The 18,859-nt window shown below is 37.4% G+C and overlaps 1 long non-coding RNA gene across 1 annotated transcript; it reads left to right on the top strand.

The window, feature by feature from the left end:
* Nucleotides 1-740: 740 nt before the first annotated feature.
* LOC149833382 (uncharacterized) lies at nucleotides 741-18,208 on the top strand. Its single transcript, XR_016433164.1, has 4 exons — nucleotides 741-942; nucleotides 1,301-1,370; nucleotides 1,791-1,881; nucleotides 17,999-18,208. It is a non-coding gene; the product is annotated as an uncharacterized LOC149833382 (long non-coding RNA).
* Nucleotides 18,209-18,859: the final 651 nt, after the last annotated feature.

Genomic DNA, 18,859 nt, shown 5'->3' with positions numbered 1-18,859 from the left:
AAGAGATTGGATGCATGGGTTTGGGTATAGACCAAATGTTTTCACGTATAATGCATTGATCTATGCACACATAAAGGAAGGGAATCTTCAAGAAGCATTTGTATTAAAGCAGGAAATGCTATCTAATGGTTGTCTTCCTGATGTTGTGACCTACAACCTGTTACTATGTGGTTTGTGTAGCATTGGTCACATTTATTTCGCCTTCCAATTGTATGATGAAATGCTAAGAAGAGGCTGCCAACCGGACATTTATACCTATACTGAAATGATTCGTGGCCTTTGTGTTCATGGAAAAGCAGAAGAAGCTGAAGAACTCCTTATGAAGATCCAGAAATCTGGTGTAACTACAGACCATGTGCCATTCCATATTCTCATCAAGAAGTACTGCAGAATAAAAGAGCCAAGAAAAGCATATGACATATATGAGCAGATGAGAGGAAAAGGAATTGTGAGCCGGTTTTCTACCTACTATACGTTGATTGTTGGACTGAAGAAGAAGGGATTTGTTAAGGAAGCATGTGAAGTGCTCAACAGCATTGAAGTTAAGTCTGTATGGCAGTAAAAAATGCTTTGTTTAATCTTGGTCTCTGTTTTTTATTGGCATTTGAAGGACTTGTGCTTCACAAGAATGCTTTGAGAACCCAGGCATCAGAACTCAGTTATTGAGAAATACAGCATCTGCTGAAACTGTTAATTGGGAAAATATTCTTCCTTTTATGACCTTGCTATGATTGATGCAGGCTGGTTGAGCTTGAGTTGTATGCCTGGCTTCCTATTGTGTAGCGGGGTACCGGGTACTTGACTCTGAGTCACTTTGATGATGAAGAAAATGTCAAAGAGTAGGCACCCCAAGTGTCTAATCCTTGATTTTTACATAATGTCATATGAGGGTTGTGATGCTGCAGCACATATTTGATCATTCGAGAGACTCCGTTTCAGAATGTATGTATATTGTTTGTTGCTTTTCTCACTTTTATTTATAATTGCTGTTAAACAGCAAGTGTGTGCAATGCTTGTTTGCTTGTGCATGTATGCAGTCGTGCATGTCCACATGGTGCTGCTTCCTCCCAATATTTTAAAGTGAATTTTCTTGCCTTTATTGGACTACTGAACCATATGCCAGTTCTAAAGTTCTTAACTTGGTCATGTCATTTGCTTTGTGTAATATTTTAAGATTGCTGTGTTCTCTTATTCATTGCTTTGCTTGCCAAAACTGTAACTGTGATTCCTTGTTTTAAACATAAAATTTACATGTTCAGTTACTCGTCAGAATTCTCACAATTGAATTTTCACTCAGCAGTGATATGGTGGCTGCAGAATCTGACAGTTGAGCAAACATTTTCGTTTACATTTCCTTTTGGCATGTCATGGTAAGTCTCTAACTTTGCATCTTCTTTCTTAATATATTCTCTTACCAACAAAAGATATAGTTAGTCCCACACTTGTGTACAATATTAGAAAAAGCACGTTGGATGTCATACATCAGTTTGATATTATACACATCTCAATTGCTTATAGCTTAGTGTAAGTAAAATTCAGAAGTGCAATTTTTACGTGTCATTTTGTGTTTCCATTTGTCAATGGTTGTTTTTAAAGTTCATCTATGAAAAAAAAATTCCCTTCAGTCTTTTGTGGTTTATAGTTATACTTTTGGAATATAGTAAAGCTTTATGAACAGAAGCAAAGATAAAAGTCATGTGACAAAATTATGTGCAGTATCTGATTGCTTATGTCTCTGATTATTGTTCTGGTAGTCACTAATTTTTATTGTCTACTTGCATCAATGTTAGCTCATTATGTTGACACCTCAATGATGCATTTCCTGAGGATGGATGGCAATCCTATGACCCAGTTCTTGCTATATCCAGCCAGCAGCTTAAGGTAACAATAGATAGCTTTAGCAGCAGACCATGTTGTACATGCTAATGGCAATTAATTCTCTTGTAGTTATTTTTCTACTGATACATGTTTCATTTCTATAAGGAAAATATTTTAGTAGGATAAAATTTCAAAAAAGAATGGTCTTTAAAGAGTCTTGTTAACATAATAGTAGGTGGTAGGCCAGTTATGACATGGAACTTTGTGCTCCTTTCAATTTGTGGTTATTTGAGTGGTGCTAATTTTTTTCTTCCATTGCAAAGTATTTAGATATTCATGGGACTTTTTGTTTGATTTATTGATGCTTGGGCATAACCTTCTATCCTGGACTTTCAAATTGGCTATAAATAATGCTGTATTGTTGGTTTTGAAATTTCAGTTATTCAAAAAAGAATTCCCCAATTTATTTTCTAGTGAAACTATTCAAACAAATTGATGAATCAAATGATTTTCTTCATGAAGAAATGAAAATTATCTGAATTTAAATTGATGTATTAGTTTTTAAGTATATTTTATTGTTGTAGCATGTGAAGCCAGAGTATTGTTCTGTTGTGTGCTGTCTTTGTTTTTTTCTCGTATTCAGGGAGAACACTTAATATGGGATTCGAATGAGTCACTCACATAATGCATAAGTATAAAAATGATATCTGGGTACATGAATTTTGATCGGCTGTGATTACATTGAAGAAGATTTGTGTAAGATAATGTGTTTGCTCACGCGGGAGCTTAACATGATGGCAGAAAATAATTGTCAGAGCAAGTGATGTAGATGTTCATGCTCACTCTTGCTATAGATGAGTATGTCATCGAAATAGACTACAAATTTTTTTTATATGTATGGCCTAAAGTTTTGGTTCATGATTCTCATGAAAGTGGAAGGGGCATTGGATAACCCAAAGGGCATCACAAGCCACTTGTATAGACCATCATGAGTCTTGAGCGCAGTTTTTCACTCATCTCCCGGCTTAACTCTAATATGATGATAACCACTCCTCAAATCTTGCTCAGAAATTCTTTTTGACTTCGTCAACTGATTTAACAGGCCATCCACCTTAGGGATGGGAAACCTATATTTGATAGTGATCTTATTGATGACACGACTATCAATGCACATCCTCCATGTCATTTTTCTTTGGTACTAACAATGCAGGAATGACACAGACTATTACTCTCCCTAACATATCCCTTCTCTAATAGCTCTTCTACTTGCCTATGGATATAAATCTATGTGGTGTTGGATATCTCTAAGAGGTGGTAAACCAGGTGAAATCTCTTTATGGAAGAGGTCTTTGAATTCTTCCAATAATGGTGAGACTCTAGGATCTATAGGTGGGGATTTAGACTCACTCAAGGGTGAATCCACTGTTAAAATGTAAAACTGTACATATATGTATATATAATAATATTATATTATTATATATATATATAAATACATTTTTAATTTCTTTCTTTTCTGTATTTTTTTCCTTTATTTTTATTTTTTGTCTTTATGTCATCTAGTTCAGTTTGAACTAGAATGACTGTTGCTAGTCAAGTCCTGTCCAGACTTGACTAGCAATAGAGCTGTTGGACTGACACAGTCCAACAACTCTTAATAGAGCTGTTGGACTGTGCCCAACAGCTCTATTGAGTCCTCTTTCAGCTGTGTATATAAAGGGGTGCAGCCCCTCTTGTATTTTCCTCCAATGCTTCTTAAGCAATTGGTTTTTCATATCAATAAAGAATACATTTTTATTTTTATTTTGTTTCCAGTTATACCCTTTTTAAGGGTTATGCTTTAGTGTCATTCTTGACACTTGCTCTTGTTAATCAAAGCTCGTGTTTCGAAGATCCCCATTTCATTTCATGGTATCAAAGCCGCGGAAGTACTAAATCTTGAGGAAAAGCTGCCTCGGTTTCCATGCCCGTTTGCAAAAGTGTTCGCCACTTGAAGAGAAGTGTTTTATCACTTCATTGGAGAAGATTTCACATCTTGTTGTATTGTTTTTTTTTTCTTTCTTTCTCATTTTCCTTCTTGTTTCTCTTCTATCTCTATTCTTTCTCTCCTTGTAATCGATGGATGACAATGATAAAGTCACCATCATGCCTATGAAACTAAGCGATACGAACTATGTAACATGGGCTTCAATCATGAAGCACCATATATGGGGAAAAGGCTTATGGGGGATTGTGGATGGTTCCGATTCGGAACCTAAGCTATCTCTTACTAAAAAGGAGGGAGATAAAGACGTCCCTCTATCGGAAGAAGAGAAAATCAAGGCTATTGCCTCATACGAGAAGAAATGGAAAGAATGGAGAATATCTCATGCGAAGATAATGTCATGGCTTATCAATAGCGTTGACATTAAAAAATGCTCAAGTCTTGCCAAATTTGATCATGCCGATAAGGCATGGGAATACCTTAAGAATATGTATTCCTTTAAAGATATTGCACACGTGTGCAACCTCCAAGAAAAAGTTCGAATGATGACACAAGGAGACAAAACTATTCGTGAATATTACAATGGGTTGTCCGAACTTTGGGAAGAACTTTCCCTTTTAGAACCAAAGTGGCATTGTGCCGAAGACATCGAGCTTCGTCAGAAACAACTCGATGTTGAACATTTTTACCAGTTTATCACTGGATTAAGGCCGGAATTTGAAACCACTAAATCGGCCCTACTTCACCGGGGAAAAATTCCTTCTATTGTTGAAACTATTGAAGAGTTAACAATGGAAGAAAATCGTCTCCGGAAAGGTTCTTTAAAAATTGAAGATGATTCCGTTTTAGCCGTGTCTAGACCAGGGAATCATGTTCGATCATATAGGCCTCCTCACTTTAACCGACAAAATGGTGACTATGATAAGAAGAAAGTTATTTGTCATCACTGTCATGAACCGGGACACTACAGGCCACAATGTCCCAAACTTAAGGAGCTGAGAGAAAAAAGAGCTGCAATTGCTGGATCGGAGCCTAAAGATCAGGATGCACCAGTTTCCCTGGCCCAACTAATGGAGATCCTTCAGCCCCTCATCAAAGGTGCCTCTTCCTCATCTGAAGCTTCAACCGGCGCAGCAGCCTCATCTTTTTCTGATTTAGGTAAAATTTCTTGGCTTCTTGACTCTTGTGCATCTTTTCATATGACCCCAAATAATCAAAGTCTATCCAAATGTGTTAAAAATAAAACAAGTGTGTCAAAGGTCTTTACTGCTGATGGGACTTCTCTTGAAATAGAAGGAATAGGAGATTTTGAAAAAATTTATAAAACAAAAAAATTTTTTATTCCAGAAATTAGACATGTTCCCAAATTAAATTTAAATCTTTTATCTGTATCTCAAATTTCTGATTATGGGTGTAATATTTCTTTTTCTTCTCATGGTTGTTGGGTACAGGATCGCCAGTCAGGCAAGCTGATTGGGGAAGGCCATAGAGAAGGAGGACTCTATTACATGGATTTTTTGGAAATGCCGAAGAAAGCTTTTTGTTATAATATTCAAAAAATAGAGTTGGAACTGTGGCATAAGAGACTTGGTCACCCACATATAGCCAAAAATCCAACATTTTCCAAATCTAGGGAAATTTTGTAACTCTGAATCATTTGATTGTAAAGATTGTATTCTCGGCAAAATGAAAAGATTACCATTTCAGAACAGAACCTTTTTCTCTTCAAGACCACTTGAATTAATACACTCGGATGTTTGGGGTCCTGCACCAGTAATTTCTAAAGGAGGATTTGTTTACTATGTTATTTTTGTCGATGATTTCTCCCGACATACGTGGATGTACTTTCTCAAACATAAGTCTGAAGTATTTTCATACTTTCAAACTTTTCATAATATGGTTAAAAACAAATTTCAAAATGATATTACTATTTTTCGCACAGATTCAGGGGGAGAGTTTTTATCCACAGATTTTCAAAATTATCTTAAATTGCATGGCATCACACATCAAAGATCTTGTCCTTATACACCTCAACAAAATGGACTGGCAGAACGAAAACATCGCCATATTATAGAAACCACTAGAACTTTATTAATAACAAATCAAGTCCCTAAAGACTTTTGGGCAGAAGCTGCCTTAACTGCCACCTATCTCATTAATAGGATGCCATCTTCTTCGTTACAAAATATCACTCCCATTGAAAAACTTATGAACATTTCTCCAGACTACTCTAGATTAAGAATATTTGGGTGCAAATGTTTCATATTTACTGACAAAAATGATAAACTTTCCCCTCGTGCGATTCCCTGTGCCTTTTTAGGATATGCTGAAAACCAGAAAGGTTATAGATGTTTTGACTTCAAAAATAATAAACTATATGTGTCTAGAAATGTTTCCTTTCTTGAAAAGGAGAGCTTCTTTGATTTTAGAAAATTAAAAGACGTCACTGAGTACTCCTTTTTGCTAGATCTAACATCAACATCTGACGAATATGACCTTGATTGTAACTTTGATGATGATCCAAGAATTATTGATCTTAATGTTGAAAATGAAGAAGTTCATAGAGATACTAGTATTCAATATTCCAGGCGACAAGAGTCTAATACTCCATGTGCACTTGAGAAATATTCTAACATTCCAACTAGACAATCATCCCGAATCTCGAGGCCTCCAGAAAAGTTTGTATCATACGAGTCTTTCTCACCCACATATAGGGCAGTTATTGCATTAATTCACTCATATGAAGAACCATCCACATATTTTCAAGCAAAAAATGATATCAAATGGATAGAAGCCATGAAAGTTGAATTAGATGCACTTGAAAAGGCTTCTACATGGAATATTCAAGATCTTCCTCCAGGGAAGAAAACTATAGGATGTCGATGGGTTTATAAAATTAAAACCAAGAGTGATGGTACTCTTGAAAGATATAAAGCCCGTTTAGTAGCCAAAGGTTATGCCCAAGAATATGGGATTGATTATGAAGAAACCTTTGCTCCGGTGGCTCGTATGACTACTGTCCGAACCTTAATTGCCTTAGCTTCTATAAAAAAATGGTCTATTTTTCAAATGGATGTCAAAAATGCTTTTTTAAATGAAAAGCTAGTTGAAGAAGTATATATGGAACCCCCTCCTGGTCTAAGTATTCCTAAGGGTAAAGTCCTTCGCTTAGAAAAAGCTCTTTATGGACTTAAACAAGCACCAAAAGCTTGGTATGATAGGTTTAGTCGTGTTATGATTAATATTGGTTTTCAATTCTGTTTAACTGACACTGCTTTGTTTATTAAGAATTCTGATGCAGGGATCATTGTGCTTCTTCTCTATGTGGATGATATGATCATCACCGGAAGCGATAAACAGGGAGTTGAAACAATCAAAACACTTCTTAAATCTCATTTTGAAATGACTGATTTGGGCTTGTTGAGATATTTTTTAGGCATTGAAGTTGCTTATTCTCCTAGAGGATATTTATTATCTCAGACTAAATTTGCTTTTGATATTGTTTTCAGGTCTGGTATTACTGATGATAAGAAAGTTGACACTCCAGAAGTTGTTAATGTTAAAATGAAGATTGATGATGGAGAACTTCTTGCAGACCCTACTCCTTACAGACAGCTTGTCGGGGCACTTTCCTATCTATCCATTACCAGACCAGATATAGCACATGCTGTTCATACAGCAAGTCAATTTCAACATGCTCCTACTTCTGTTCATATGGGAGCAGTCATGCGTATTATCAGATACATCAAGTCCTCTCTTTCACGAGGACTTTTCTTATCTTCCTCCTCTTCTCTTGATTTAATTGCATATACTGATGCTGATTGGGGAGGTGATCCCAATAACAGACACTCAACCACTGGCTTTTGTGTCTTTTTAGGGGAATCATTAATCTCGTGGAGGTGTAAAAAGCAGCAGAAGGTATCTCTCTCATCCACCGAAGCTGAATACAGAGCCATGACAACCACGACCATGGAAATAGTTTGGCTCTGACGACTGCTTGCTGACATGGGAGTTGAAGCAACAAAGGCTTCACAAATGTGTTGTGACAACAAAAGTGCGATCTACATTGCCAGTAACAGAACATTCCACGAACGCACCAAACACATCGAAATGGATTGTCACTACGTTCTACACGGGATAATTGATCTGCCATATGTCACTTCAGAATATCAGTTAGCAGACCTCTTTACAAAGCCTCTCGCTGCTCCCCGATTTCACTTTCTCTTAGACAAACTTTCGCTCATTGTACCGTAAGTTTGAGGGGGAGTGTTAAAATGTAAAACTGTACATATATGTATATATAATAATATTATATTATTATATATATATATATATATAAATACATTTTTAATTTCTTTCTTTTCTGTATTTTTTTTCCTTTATTTTTATTTTTTGTCTTTATGTCATCTAGTTCAGTTTGAACTAGAATGACTGTTGCTAGTCAAGTCCTGTCCAGACTTGACTAGCAATAGAGCTGTTGGACTGACACATTCCAACAGCTCTAAATAGAGCTGTTGGACTGTGCCCAACAGCTCTATTGAGTCCTCTTTCAGCTGTGTATATAAAGGGGTGCAGCCCCTCTTGTATTTTCCTCCAATGCTTCTTAAGCAATTGGTTTTTCATATCAATAAAGAATACATTTTTATTTTTATTTTGTTTCCAGTTATACCCTTTTTAAGGGTTATGCTTTAGTGTCATTCTTGACACTTGCTCTTGTTAATCAAAGCTCGTGTTTCGAAGATCCCCATTTCATTTCATCCACCGATAATAGGAAATAACAAACATTGGACTATCCTAAGACCTCCTTCAACTAATGTCTAGCTATGAATGCATTGTACAACTTAGCTTTAGGGGCTCCAGACTTGGATGGAGTAGGGTTGAGTTTGGGGGTGGTAGATGAAGACGGAGATGCATTGGATGATGAAGATGATGATAATAGTGGTGGCAAATCCCTAGGAGCTAGTAAATTGATTTTCTTTCTCTCATATGTGAATGAGTAGGTATTTGACTTATTGTTATGCATCACAGACCTATCAAACTGCTAAGGTCTGCCTAGAATCAATTGACTCGCATCCATGAAAAGAACTGTTAAAATATTATGTCTCTTTTAACTGTAAACTGAAATACCCATCAGGGGTATTTCAGTCCTTTTACTCAATAGGTGTCAGCCACCCTAATGAGCTAACATTTTTACTTTTTCTTTTTTTATTTACTTTTGCTTTTTACACTTTTTTTCTTTTTGACTGTTGTGAAAGGGACAACTCCATATAGCTGTTGGAGCTGCCCCAATAGTCACAAATGTGACCGTTGGGTGCAGCTCCAACAGTCATATTGAGCTGCACCTGTGGCTTCTTTTTGCATTATAAATAGGCCTTAGTGGCCCTTGTAAACATATTCTTTTTTGTGAGTGCATATGCAATATTGTAAAGCCCCTCTTGGGAACTTATGAATTGAAGTTCATTTTGTTTCATGCTGTTGTGCATGTGTATCCGTGCCTTCGTGCACTTGTGAGTGTTCTCCTTTGTGCCTTTGTGCACTCTTTGTATTTCTTGTATTGTGGTGTTACACACAATCTCTTTTTGTAGAGATTTTCACATGGTATCAGAGCAAGGTTGTTTGGAGAAAGAAATTGGTGTGATTCTTCTCAATATCAAGTGCCTCGAAAAACGTGCCTTCAACTTTTTGGTGATTGGAGTGGAGGCTCTTCTTCATTCAATATTTTAGAAGATTTCTACAACAAGAAAGATTTAAAATCTTATTGTGGTACGTATTCTTTTCTTTCTTCTTTCCTCTCTAATGGGTGAGAAAGACTCCCATTTTTCTCTTGGTTTCAAGCTAAATGGCTCAAATTATCATGTGTGGGCCGGAAATATGGAAGCTCACATCAAAGGGAAAGGGCTTTGGGGTTACATTCAAGGCTTGATTCCGGAACCCGAGCCTAAAATTACTTTGGTTAAAGAAGGAGAAATCAAAATCCTTGAGGGAGATGAAAGAACTAATGCTCTTGAGGAATATAGTAGGAAACATGAGCAATGAGAAATGAAGAATTTTAAGATCTTGTCTTGGATTTTCTCTTCCGTTGAGACAAGGATTAATGCCAACATTATAAAGTTTAAAAAGGCTTCTCAAGCGTGGGAGTATCTTGAGAAGATGTATACTTCTAGGGACTTGTCCCATAAGTATTATCTTCAAAAAAGAGCCTTAACTCTTGTTCAAGGTGATATGTCTATAAGAGAGTATTTTGCGGAACTCTCTTCAATTTGGGATGAGCTTGCCATGCTTGAACCCAAGTGGAGTGGAGAAGCCATAGAGCTTCGTCATAAGCAATTAGAAGAAGACCGATTCTTCAATTTTTTGAATGGGCTAAGGCCCGAGTTTGAGCAAATAAGATCTTCTCTCCTATCCTCTTTTACCTCTCATTCTCTTGAAGATGTCTTAACTAAATTAAGTGGAGAGGAAACCCGTATGGGCATTAGCAAGCAAAATCCTAGTGTGCTTGCAATGTCCACAAATCAAGAAGAATGTGATGGTGTTAATGCTGTTTCTAGACCCGGTAACAATTTAAGAACATATAGACCTCCTCATTTTAAGAATCAAAATCAAGGAGGAAGAAGAGATTATAGCAAAATCTCGTGTCACTTTTGCAAAGAACCGGGTCATATCAAACCGGTTTGCCCAAAATGGAAGAAACTTCTAGCAATGGCAACTACATCTCAACCATCCAAAGAGGAATCTTCAAAAGAAGCTCTATCTCTCAATCAAATTGTGGAGGCTCTTCAACCTCTTCTAAAGGGAGCTATTTCCGGTGCCGCCGTATCCACCTCTTCTCCTCCAGGTAAAACTTCTTGGCTCTTAGATTCAGGTGCATCCTTTCATATGACCCCAAACATTTCATCTCTTTCCGAGTATTCTAAAAATGTGTCACCTTCTTTTGTTTCGACCGCGGATGGTACTTCTCTAGAAATTAAGGGAATTGGAAATTTTAAAACCCAAAACTTCTTTATTCCAAAAATTAGACTTATACCAAAATTAAATTTAAACTTGCTTTCCGTTTCTCAACTCACGGACCTTGGGTGTAGCATTCAATTCTCATCTAATAAATGTTTAATACAGGATCACCGGTCCGGGAGATTGATTGGGGAAGGCTCTAGGAAAGGAGACTTGTACTATGTGGACTTTCTTCAAATACCTAAAAACACCTTTTGTAATGTGGCCCAACATAAAGACATAAATGTTTGGCACAAGAGACTTGGTCATCCCAACATTACCAAGTTATCCTATCTACATTTTGTTAAAGATCTTTGTAAAAATACTTTATCTTGTAATGATTGTATTCTTGGAAAAATGAGAAGTATACCTTTTGAACCAAGAACTATGTTTAGTACTAAACCTTTTGAAATTATTCACTCAGATGTTTGGGGACCGGCACCTGTCATATCCAAAGGTGGTTTAGCTTACTATGTGATTTTTGTAGATGATTTCTCACGATATTGTTGGATACATTTTCTCAAACATAAGCATGAAGTTTTTTCATGTTTTAAAACATATCATATGATGATTAAAAATCAATTTAATAGTAATTTAAAGATATTTAGGACCGATTCCGGAGGTGAATATCTCTCTAATGAGTTTAAGAAATATCTTGAGGATTGTGGCATTGTCCATCAAAGATCGTGCCCTAAGACCCCACGACAAAATGGTTTGGCCGAAAGAAAGCATAGGCATATCATTGAAACCACTAGAACCCTTCTCATTTCCCAAAATATTCCTAAAAATTTTTGGGCCGAAGCGGCTCTTGCTTCCGTCTATCTTATCAACCGACTTCCATTCAAAAATTTAGATAAAATTTCTCCCTTTGAGATTCTATATGAAAAAGAACCTGATTATAATAGGTTGAGAGTTTTTGGTTGTAAGTGCTTTGTTCTTACCGATAAAAATGATAAACTCTTACCAAAAGCCATTCCTTGTGCTTTCCTTGGCTATTCGGAAACTCAAAAAGGATTTCGATGTTATGACTCTAAGAATGATAAATTATATGTTTCAAGGAATGTAACTTTTTTGGAAAATGATAGTGGTTTTGAAAAAAATGAATCTCATTTAGAAAATGCCGATTACTCCTTTCTTTTTGACCTTTTATCTAAGGATGATGATATCTCTAGTGATGATGAATCAACATATAATAGTGAAAATGAAATGGTTGTGATCAACAATAACTCTAACCCTTCTACCCCTCAAGAAGAAAATGTCTCTAGAGAACCCATCACTTATTCGCATAAAGATAGAAGCACCTTTAGGAGTGCTATTAAACTATATAGTGAACCTAGTGAGACTATTTCCACTCATGATTCTCATCCTAGGAGAACTGAAAGAACTAGAAGGACTCCCTCTAGATTCGTATCTTTTGATTCTTTCTCTCCTAAATATCGAGCTTGTTTGAGTGCCATTCACTCTTATTTTGAACCAAAATTTTTTGGAGAAGCCAAACAATGTACTGAATGGAGAGAAGCCATGGAGAGTGAACTCAAAGCTCTTAAGAAAGCTAACACTTGGGAATTTCAATCTCTTCCCAATGGCAAGAAAACTATAGGATGTCGATGGGTGTTCAAGGTCAAGACTAAGAGTGATGGTTCTCTTGAAAGGTATAAGGCTCGTCTTGTAGCTAAAGGGTACAGTCAAGAATATGGGATTGACTATGAAGAGACATTTGCTCCAGTAGCTCGTATGGTTACTGTCAGATGTCTTATCACCATTGCTTCAATTCGAAAATGGAATATTTACCAAATGGATGTCAAAAATGCCTTTTTAAATGGAGATCTTAATGAAGAAGTTTACATGGATGCTCCACCTGGTATGGAAATCCCTAAAAATAAAGTTCTTCGTCTTCGTAAAGCTCTTTATGGACTGAAACAAGCACCCAAGGCTTGGCACGATAGGTTTAACAATGTAATGACTGAAAATGGTTTCACTTCATGCTATACTGACACTGCATTGTTTGTTAAGAAATCTGATGCAGGGATTGTTATATTATTGTTATATGTTGATGATATGTTAATAACAGGTGATGATATCAAAGGAATCAAGAGCATTAAATCTATTTTGACTTCAAAATTTGAAATGTCAGACTTAGGATTTCTGACATATTTTTTGGGAATTGAGGTTGCCTATTCTCAGAGAGGCTATTTTTTGTCTCAAACTAAACTTGCTTGTGAGATTCTTGACAGATCAGGAATCACAGATGACAAGGTCTGCGAAACTCCTGAAATAGTAGGTTCGAAGATGAAGATTGATGATGGGATTCTCTTAAAAGATCCCACACCTTACCGGCAATTGGTTGGATCCCTAACGTATCTCAGCATTACCAGGCCTGATATTTCTCATGCAGTACATGTTGCTAGTCAATTTCAACATGCACCTACTACAGTCCATATGAGCGCCATCCTTCGCATCATCAGATACATAAAGGGTACAGTAAACAAGGGAGTATTTCTATCTTCTACGTCTGAATTAAGTTTAATTGCTTATACTGACTCTGATTGGGGAGGTGACACAAATAAACGTCACTCCACCACTGGTTTCTGTATTTTTTTAGGTGAATCATTAATCTCTTGGAGATGCAAGAAGCAGCAAAAAGTATCGCTTTTATCCACCGAAGCTGAGTATAGAGCCATGGCATCTACTACCATGGAGATTGTTTGGATTCGCAACTTGTTGGAAGATATGAATATTCAAGTTCAAGGGCCCACAAAATTATGTTGTGATAATAAAAGTGCAATCTATATTGCCAAAAATCACACATTTCATGAGCGCACGAAGCATATCGAGATGGACTGCCACTATGTTCGTGAAGAATATTTAAGAAAAACCATTGACCTTCCTTATGTTACATCAGAATATCAACTGACAGACTTCTTCACTAAGGCACTGTGTTCTCCAAGATTTAACTTCCTTCTTGGCAAACTTTCGGTCGTGACACCCTAAGTTTGAGGGGGAGTGTTAAAATATTATCTCTTTTAACTGTAAACTGAAATACCCATCAGGGGTATTTCAGTCCTTTTACTCAATAGGTGTCAGCCACCCTAATGAGCTAACATTTTTACTTTTTCTTTTTTTATTTACTTTTGCTTTTTACACTTTTTTTCTTTTTGACTGTTGTGAAAGGGACAACTCCATATAGCTGTTGGAGCTGCCCCAATAGTCACAAATGTGACCGTTGGGTGCAGCTCTAACAGTCATATTGAGCTGCACCTGTGGCTTCTTTTTGCATTATAAATAGGCCTTAGTGGCCCTTGTAAACATATTCTTTTTTGTGAGTGCATATGCAATATTGTAAAGCCCCTCTTGGGAACTTATGAATTGAAGTTCATTTTGTTTCATGCTGTTGTGCATGTGTATCCGTGCCTTCGTGCACTTGTGAGTGTTCTCCTTTGTGCCTTTGTGCACTCTTTGTATTTCTTGTATTGTGGTGTTACACACAATCTCTTTTTGTAGAGATTTTCACACATCACACCAAACCTAGTTGAAGTATGAGTTCCCAATGGAAAACTTAAATAGACACTGACGATCGACCCGAACATCCACACATTTTTTAACCCATGACATCTGGTATGGCCTAGGGTGTGCTCTCGTGTTCGACTTCAACTTGGACACGACTTCTATGGATATGACATTCTCACAACAATCTGAATCGATGATAAACCTACACACTTTGCCATCTATGGTGCATGCTGACTCGAAAATGTGGTTCCTAAGCCACCTATCACTCGGATCTTGCCTAGGGGCTAGACAAATGCTCCTAGTAATGAGAGTCTCACCTCTATCAGGTAGCAATGAGTCTTCTACCTCCTCTTCCTTGACATCCTCGACCTCCATGTCGTATTGAGGTTCTAAGCTTGGGTCAACTCCATATTCTTCTTTCTCATACGTGCCTTCCATCAATAAGGCCTTACCCCTACACTCTATCAACTTATGACCTAGCTTCCCACAAGTGTAGCACATGATGGGGTTGCCTGAACTAGCCAACCTAGTCTAGGATGATCCTTGTGTGCCCTAACTCGCACTCCTAGGATGAGAACTCGCATTAGGATGCCTATAGGGTGGTGCAAACTTACTAGCCGGTGCAATGGGTGCACGACTGTTGGTCTTCATGGGCTGACTCACTATAGCTAAAGCCTTCCTCTGGGAAGACTTCTCCTACTGTGTAGCTTTCTTATGAGCCTCAGACAAGGTCCGACACTCTACAAAATTGAGCATATCCTGCAATTGATAGCTCAGACCACCTATAGACTTCGACACTAACTTTTCCTCACTCTCAGGAATATCGTTTCTAGTAACGAGGTCACAAATTTTTTTGGTGTACTAGTCCATCGACTTCGTACCTTGCTTGAGGTTTTGGTACCTTTGGTACATCTCTCTATGGTAGTTAAGAGGAAAGAACTAAGTTCAAAGCTTTTGTTCCATGTGCTCCCAATAAACAGTAGAAGATCGAATCTGATGAAAGTGGGTCTGCTTGAGCTGCCTCCACGAAGCGGCATCTCTATCCTTCAACCTAAGGGCAACGAGACCTACCTTGTCCTCTGGGATTTCCTTGAACTTGATGACTTCCTTAACCTCGCCTAACCAATCGAGGAATTCCTCTGGTGTGCTAGTTCCCTTAAACTTAGGGATTTCAAACTTGATCTCAGCCTCCTAGGAGGATCATGTGTTCTACTCGAATGCATACGAGTATAAGTGTCAAACTCACTATCGGAGTCAAACTGACTCGCGTCATGTGAGCAGTGTGAACCGTGAGCACCTCGCTCGGTTCAACGCTCCCTTTCTTGGGTGGAGTCGTTAAGCCTTCTAGTCAAATCTTTGACTTAACGCCACAAGTCTCTATTTTCAAACCTAAGATCTCTTCATTCTCGAAAGCGTAGTCACCGCGACCACGATCTCTCTGTCGCCCAACCATGGCGAACACAACCTAGGATCACTCTAAGGTAGGGAAACCTAACCTGCTCTGATACCAAAATTGATGAAGACACGACCTGACTACAGGAGGTCGGTCTCCGAATACGTGTACTCACCAAGTGTACTATGTGGAAGCGATTAAACCTAAACAAAAAATAATAATTTTTTAAAACTAATTTTGTTGTTTTTCAAAAATAAACACTAACTATGCTAACTCACCTAAGACTACGTATTCAAAAATAAACACTAATAATTTTGGTGTGTACGCTTATTTGCAAGACTGACCACCCACCGTCGGGTCGTGTCTTCACCAGTAAGTGTTCAAGCAAATTATAGATCCTTGACTAGATCGCACGATATTTTATGTCAGAATGTCATTATTTGAACTCTCACTGTTCCTGTCAACACTATGTGATTGCATGCTTCTCAATTTTTTAGTTTTTAAGCGTTCAAGCAAATTGATGTATTAGTATTTTATTGTTGTAGCATGTGAAGCCAGAGTATTGTTCTGTTGTGTGCTGTCTTTGTTATTTTCTCGTATTCGGGGAGAACACTTAATCTTGACTTCGAATGAGTCACTCACAGTACATAAATATAAAAATGATATCTGAGTACATAAATTTTGATCGGAAGGGATTACATTGAAGAAGATTTGTGTAAAATAATGTGTTTGCTCACGTGGGAGCTTAACATGATGGCAGAAAACAATTGTCAGAGCAAGTGTTCAAGCAAATTATAGAGCCTTGACTAGGCCACACGAGATTTTATGTCAGAATGTCATTATTTGAACTCCCACTGTTCCTGTCAGCACTATGTGATTGCATGCTTCTCAATTTTTTTCTTAAAAGAGAAGTGTATTTTGTTAGATAATACAAGGATCACAGGAGGACACCCATATGTGAAGCAAAAGAGCATTACTTTCATAAATTTACGTTATCTCTGATTCAGGAAGAACCAGCCTAGCCCAAATGTTCCTGAAGACATTATTTCCTTATCTCAGAACACCCGAGTTTTGAATCTTCCAAAAAGGCAAAATATATGCCCAAGAAGTCTTTTGTTCCTTCACCAAGCCAAAAGAACCACTGCTTCCAGATGAGACACCATTTCTTACCTTCACTCTGGCCCTTGGTGAGAGCGTTTAGCATTATCATTCTTATGCTGAAGACAGGATCCAAATCAATAAACTGGTCCATGCATGCTATATTGGAATTCAGAGAAGATTCCTTAGTCTCATTGCACATCAAACACGGACTAGCCAGTGAAAACCAATCTGCTTTTGAATAAGCTGGATTAAAGCTTGAATCCAAGTTCAATTTGATACTTTCGAGGTAAACTTTGTTGATAGACAGAGGTATCTTGGTTGTCATTACATTTTGTGATAGAACTTGAGTTTATTCATGTTAGTTAAGCTTTTTGATCTCTAAATTACACTGATCTTCACTTTCTTTTTTTCATTTCAAATTTGCATGAACCAGTGATATATACTGACCGCTGTTATCGGTGGATTAGTGCATCACTAGATCAGAGCTTACCCAGGTGGCATTAAATGTTATTGCAGAACATTCTGTATGTGATGATCTAAAACAGCCTTTACAAAAGAAACTAATAAATTTGTTTGGCGCTTTGCTCATTGACCTGGATACTTTGCCATACTTTTCTACTATTGGTCTACAGTTTGCTCTCATTTAACTCTGGTTGTGAAACTCTCTTTTTTTTTTCATTTTTATGCATACTTTTATTACTTCTATCTTCTATTTGATTAGGCATGAACAGTTAATCTCTATCTCTCGTTGCATGCCAATAGAGTTTGATGCGTTATAGTACTATGTGCAATCAATTTCTTGCAGTGTTTTTGGTCAATATGATGCTGATTCGTAAGCTAATTCTGTACTCCGAAAGTCTATACAGTGGAATTCCCTTGGTTCATCTTTTTTAATCAGTAAAATCTCTTCTTTTGAAACACACATGTATGCTCTGGACTCGTGTATTGGAACTTATTCTGTAACTGAAACCTCCTCTTAGAGGAATATGTGCTAGGTCCAAAAAGATGGCTATCTAGCTTGTGCCGCTACTGAGGCAACCATTGACAAGTGAGTCTAATATGGAATATGGCCATTGTGTGTGCTGGTGTGAATGAGCATGAGCTTCAGAATGCCTGCATCAATCATGATTAATGTCTAATTTCCTTTTAATCACTGCCTCAAATAGCTACGATCTTCAGGCTGTCCTTATGATTGTGTCTTTATTATGTAGGCTTCTTGGCTTCTCTGTCTATAAGAGATGACTATTCTTGGAGTATCCAAACGTGCAAACACCCACAGTTTTGGAGGTTCTGTGAAATCAGCACGCAGAAGAGAAACAAGCATCAAATTTTATTTGATTTTCTTATTGATATTTAATGACCTTAGAATAAATTGAATTCCTTGATATTCACAAAAGTCTAAGATGAATAAAAGCTATTCTGTAAAACATTTTGTTTGTTTACTTTGTTCATCTGCAATTTTTTATTCACTGTAGCAGTTGATTCTCTGTGTACACGCACATGTGCATGTATGCGTGTGCACGTGCATAACCAAGTGAGCAACTGTGATGCCAAATTGTTTGATTAAATTGGGAATTTTCTCTTTATGATGAAAAATATTCCAAGGAAAATACAGATTTATCGTAACTTTGCTAAATACATGAAAATTGTACAGATTTGGTTGAAGTATATACAGGATTGGCGTACAGCGCATATTCTGTCTCAGGCGCTGTTTGGGAGTCCTGAATCAAAGGTGTGTTGTGTTTTCCCCCAGTGCTCTCATGCTTTCTGCTGTTTGGGATCTGTGGTTTTGCTAAAACACTGTACTGAGAATGAAGTTGGCAGCCTCAACACATTTCAACACCGTTCATAAGATTATGTTTTTGGCAACTTTATACCGCCATTTATCTCCTCCCATACATATCACCACAATGTAAGAAGGTACTATTGCCAAATAAACCTTCAATGTTTTGCTCTTATAGGAGGAGGTGGGCAGGTGGCCCAATGAGTAGGTAATTAAGGGAAAATCTCCCCTCACCGACCACACATTGTCTGGCCTTCGGTTGGTAAAATCATAGACACCCAGAAACGAA

This window comes from Nuphar pumila, chromosome 7, assembly GCF_984573655.1.
Source record: "Nuphar pumila chromosome 7, dmNupPumi1.hap1.1, whole genome shotgun sequence".
Classification (NCBI taxonomy): domain Eukaryota; kingdom Viridiplantae; phylum Streptophyta; class Magnoliopsida; order Nymphaeales; family Nymphaeaceae; genus Nuphar; species Nuphar pumila.
The sequence above is the reverse complement of the archived record's forward strand: the minus strand, read 5'-3'. Positions and strand labels throughout refer to the sequence as shown.